Source organism: Hippopotamus amphibius, chromosome 13 (assembly GCF_030028045.1).
Source record: "Hippopotamus amphibius kiboko isolate mHipAmp2 chromosome 13, mHipAmp2.hap2, whole genome shotgun sequence".
Classification (NCBI taxonomy): Eukaryota; Metazoa; Chordata; class Mammalia; order Artiodactyla; family Hippopotamidae; genus Hippopotamus; species Hippopotamus amphibius.
The window spans coordinates 41221392-41227008 of NC_080198.1; the positions used below are offsets into that span (position 1 = coordinate 41221392).

The 5617-nt window shown below is 38.6% G+C and overlaps 1 long non-coding RNA gene across 1 annotated transcript; it reads right to left on the reverse strand.

The window, feature by feature from the left end:
- Nucleotides 1-3464: 3464 nt before the first annotated feature.
- Nucleotides 3465-5235, reverse strand: LOC130834571 (uncharacterized). The gene is made up of 3 exons (XR_009048691.1): nucleotides 5188-5235; nucleotides 4997-5079; nucleotides 3465-3596 (listed from the first exon to the last, which is right to left on the reverse strand). It is a non-coding gene; the product is annotated as an uncharacterized LOC130834571 (long non-coding RNA).
- Between the last annotated feature and the right edge of the window lie 382 nt (nucleotides 5236-5617).

Here is a 5617-nt window from a genome sequence, read left to right on the forward strand (position 1 = left end):
CTTGCTGGTTTAAAACAGACAATATTCTGTATGTCAAAAAAAAAAAAATTAAAATAAAATAAACAGACAATAATGTAACCCATGCCTGGTGAACTTGGCAATTTTTTGCTGTCTCCTCTAAGTGAATTTTTCTCTATTGCTTCTACAGTCCAGTGTTGCTAAAGATACAGTGAATGGTTCTTCTTTATCCCTCTCTCAGCAGTTATCTGGAGGCTAAATCACTTACACATACAGAAAATTGGGACTGTCTTATAATATATATCATAAATATGTTTTCATGTTATTAAGTATCAATTCAAATCTGAAATTAAATCCAAGTCTTCATTGTTAGTAACTTTACAATATTTCAGATATGGCTATACCATAATTTATCTAACCATTCCCTTATGGTTGATAGATTTTTGCTAATAGATGAAGATTTTGAGTAGCACTAAGTGAAGAAAAGTTATAAAATTCATTCATTGTGATCATTGGAAGTTAGGTTCTGGTGGCAATACTAAAATTATGTGAGTTATCAGGTCTTGAAACTTTCACTCATCTAATGGTAATGCTTTCCTCTCTATGTTAGGCTAAATATTTTATGCTACTCTTTTTGACTTTACCCATTTTAAAGACTTCAGTCTTTAGAAAATGCTGTACAAAAATTTTACTCATGATTTGATAGCAACTTATAATTACATATTACTTGCTAGTCTTCGATAGGTGTGGTTGGTGAAAGGTCTGTGTATACGTGTTCAGCCATTCCATAGGGTGCCTGAACATCACAGTCTGTTTCACGTGTGGTGTCCAACTGTACGTCATCTGCAAAGAACAAATTAGAGACATCATGACATTACCCCCTACGTACCTCAAAATGCATTTCTAAAAAAATAAGAACACTTTCCTATGTAGCAAAAAAATAACATTATCACACCTAAAATTAATAACCATTCTTTAACATTATCTAATAGCCTTATATATTCAGATTCCCTAAATGTTCCCCCAGATGTCCTTTAGAGCTTATTTGTCCAAATCAGAAACCAATCTCAGACCACACATTGCACCTGGTTATTATGTCCCCTCCCTGTCTTTTAATCCAGCTTCTAGTTTCTTTTGTCTCTTTCTTCAGGGAACCTTCTTACTGCAGCCACTGGGCCTACAGAAGTTCTCTGCACCCCCACTTGCCTGTGGTGTCATTTAGCTTGTTCCTCTTTCCCCTACATTTCCCAGAAGTTACATGTACAGGATGATCAGACCCCATGTAAATACCTTTGGCTAGACTGCAGCCCAGGTGATGCTGTGATTCAGAATGCATGACACCAGGAGACATGTAAAATCTGGTTGTCCCACCATTTCTGATGCTAAGATCAACCATTAGATTAAGGTGATGGCAGTTTGAGCCATCCTTTGTACAATTATGTTTTTCTCCTGATGACCAGGACCATATTGTTGTGGTATTACTTTGGTTCCTTGTGACTTTCCCAGGTCCCATTGACTGTTCACGTAATGTTTTCAACACAAGTTGATAATCCTTGCTTAGATCTACATTCTCATTAGGAATTGCAAGATTATGATTTTCTAAGTGTCTCATCCTTCTACACCTCGTTGGCTTTCTTCTGTAAAATAGAGCTTTATCTCATCAACTGGAGCTATTTGGTTAGCCTGCAATATAGTTCCTACTGGAAAGACATTAAATGTATTACCCCCTTAATTACATAGTTTCCAAATTAGGGGTTGGTAACTAACTGCCTCAAATGAGTTTCTTCTGGCTTTCTCTCTCTCTCTCTCTCTTTTTTTTTTTGGCTTTCTCTTTTTAAAGTATCATTATGGACTCATGAATTTTCATGTATTCAATGGGTATGTTTTTCCTGAATTATTCTTGGCTCCTATGATAATACTATTCTCATCAGAAACCAACTCAGCCAAAACTTAGTTTAATTTCAAAGTTTCAAAACAAGAGTGGTTCCAACGATAACCTTTACTCATTCTGGAAAGAGGAAGTGCTACTCTCTAAGAGAATGATGGAAGACAATCTGATAAGTTATTCTTATCATTATTAATCACATTTGTGTTCTCTCCTCATCTTCAAGATGTGGGATCATTCCAGAGGTGCTTCTGAGGGATGGTCCTGTTCACCGATTGTCAGCAAGTTAGGTATGTGTTATTACTAATGCAGCACAGATATACTCATATTCAGGGTTGAGATCTAGTTGATGGACCCCCACTTTAAGAGGCTTACAAAGCCACAAAATTTTTAAAAAGTTTTTTTCTTACCTGCAGCAATAGCCTGATCAAGGCTCTCTTTCTTCCTCACATAACAGTTTGTAGAAACAAGAACACCGGAGTCCATCCCTCAGTAATTCATGGTTTCCCCACCATAGTTTGTGGAAGAAACAAGGAGGAGACTAAGGTTGTTGTTGTTAAAATAACTGTTGAGGAGGGTGTATGTGCAGAGTCTCCTCCCCTCCTCGTCCTCCATGGCCCTGCAGGTATGCGCTTCGATTGACTCTGCTCTGTCTCACTCCTGGTCTTTTCCCTGGGGAGCAGGTGCATCTGGGGAGAAGCCAGGGCATCCCAGCTTCGTGACCCCGTTTTGTCTCCCCTCAGCAGAGGCTGAGGCACACTTCCAGGCTACTCCACGTGTCGATAGTGTGTCAAATGGGAGATGCAGAGCCTACTGTTAATTTGCAGGTTTCTCCAAAGGAAGAGCAAAATTTTATTTTATTTTTTAATCAGTTTTTAAATTGAAGTATAGTTGATTTACAGTGTTGTGTTAATTTCTGCTGTATTGCAAAATGATTCAGTTATACATATATGTACGTTCTTTTTTTTAATATTCTTTTCCATTATGGTTTATCATAGGATTTGAATACAGTTCTCTGTGCTATACAGTAGGACCTCGTTGTTTATCCGTTCTATATATAAAAGCTTACATCTGCTGACGCCAACCTCCTACTCCATCCTTTCCCCAACCCCCTCCCCTTGGCAACCACCAGTCTGTTCTCTGTGTCCATGATTCTGTTTCTGTTTCATAGAGAGGTTCATTAGTGTCATATTTTAGATTCCACGTTTAAGTGATATTATATGGTATTTGTCCTCTTTCTGACTGACTTCATTTAGTATGATAATCTCTAGTTACATCCATGTTGCTGCAGATGGCATTATTTCGTTCTTTTTTATGGCTGAGTCGTGTCCCCTTGTATATATGTACTACATCTTTTTTATCCATTCATTTGTCAGTGGACATTTAGGTTGTTTCCATATCTTGGCTATTGTGAATAGTGCTGCTGTGAACATAGGGGTGCATGTATCTTTTTGAATTATAGTTTTGTCTGGATATATGCCCAGGAGCGAAATTGCTGGATCACACAGTAATTCTCTTTTTAGTTTTCAGAGGAACCTCCATATTGTTTTCCACAGTGGCTGCACCAACTTACATTCCCACCAACAGTGTAGGAGGGTTCCTTTTCCCCACACCCTCTCCAGCATTTGTTATTTGTAGACTTTTTAAGGATGGCCATTCTGACCCATGTGAGGTGGTACCTCATTGTAGTTTTGCGTTGCATTTCTCTCATGATTAGTGATGTTGAGTATCTTTTCATGTGCCTATTGGCCACCTGTATTTGAAAGAGCAGAATTTTAAAGCCAGTTTTCATAGCATTAAGATTCACATCACCTCACGAGAGCAGAGACAGTGTTAGTTTTCCTCACCAATGTGACCCCCGAGCCTAAGATGGTGCCTGACAGCTCTCACTATACATTTGATAAACAAATAAAGAACTTGATTACCAAAAGTCCGTAGCTAGCCATAAATTTTTATTTTCTTGGGAAAAAGAGCTCCATGACAGGATTCCTACCAGGTAGGGAATAAAATGCTCTGACAATGCCGTAGTGCCTTAGGCAAGACCCGTGGCTGTTTTGGATCTCAGCCCCAAGACAGGTTGTAATAAACAATATGCATGTCTCTCACAGCTTTCAGTTTCTAAAAATAAATTGCTTTTTTTAGGTAAAGGGTGACTAAATTCTTCCAGTTAGGTACACTCAGAGGTGTAATTAGTGAAGCCTAAGAAAATGATGGACCTCAAATGAGTTGTACGTTTTTGCTTGTAATGAAACACCAGTAGGTGTGATTTTGCTTCTTGTATCTGCAAACAAGCAGGCATGGGAAAACGCACGCACACACACACACACACACACACACCCCTTTGCAAATACAGTTCACTCACAGGCAGGGTCAACATACCCATAGGACTTTTTTTGTTAAATATCGCTGCGAACCCACCCCGCACAAATGCTGAAGCTGGGGTCAATGGTTTTATGTGAGACTAGCAGCCAGTTAGAAAAACCTTTTAGGAATGAGGCAGGTATGTTTGATGGGCTTCTGGCTCAGAAAAAAACAAACACTCAGAAAACCAAACAGCACTTCTGGGCTTTCTGAGCTTTTGTGTTTTAATCAGTGTTCTTGATTTTACTCACAATCCATCTTCCCTTTTAACATTAAAAGTAAATCCTCCCTTGAACTTTTACCCTCTGAAGTGTTGATCTCTGAAGGGTTTTTTTTTTTTTTTCCTTCTTCTTTGCATTCTTTCAAAATAACTCTCTTACCCACAAAGAGTATCTGTACTGAGATTAAGCAGATTTGGAATAAATGCTATTCCCAGGCCCGCTCTAGTTTCCCAGAAATGATGCCTATCTCTCTGGCCTAAACGCCTTCCTGCAAGGCCAGTGTTCTTGGACCCTGTGCTAAATAGTTACATTTTTTTTTTCTTCTCTCTAAAAATAATTCCAAATGAAAGACCCAGAAGAAATATGCCCAAGTGAGAGGTAAGCAGGAAAATGTTGGCAGTGGACTAGACCACGTGTCATTTCGGAGACTTAAGCTGAAAATCTCTCCTGGTATCAGAAAAAGGGTGATTTTTGACATTAAGGTGGGAAAGATGTTGCTTAACTATTCCATGTTTATTATAAACCCCTTTCCTCGTTGTGCCAGTGTTGATGAGACCAGATGAGAACCAACCTTTTCCTCAGTGTAAAGCTCCCCTGGAGCTCTGTCAGGCCTTTATGATCCATTTGCAAGATGATTCTTGTGTTCCACGTGCTCTGAAAGTCACATAGTGTCCTTTTGCTGAAAACATAGGCGCCTGGCCTAGGTATTTTGACAAAATCTAAAATAATAAAAGATTGACTTCAACCAAAGAAAATCTTTACCTGCCAAAGAGAACTCCAGAACCCTATTATGAGAAAAATAGGTGGTTTTTGTTTGCTGATGCTGTTATCTTCATCGCCTACAAAAAGCATTAAGAAAGGCTCATGATAAATGCCCATATCCACCATCAGAATTATCTTAGGACTTCAAAGTCCTTTCCTGTTCATTTCTCTTCCTACACACTCTGTCTCTCTCTCTCTCTCTCTCTCTCTCTCTCTCACACACACACACCCAATACATTCATGCATATATACACATACACACATGCACCCATACACATATACACACACATCCGTATACCACACAGATATATGTGCACACATTATACTCATGGACATACTCTGCTTTCATTCTCTTGGCGTCATTTCTTAAATAAATTATTACTTGCAGCTGCAAATTTTAAAATGTACATTAAATCTTCATTTTCTCTCT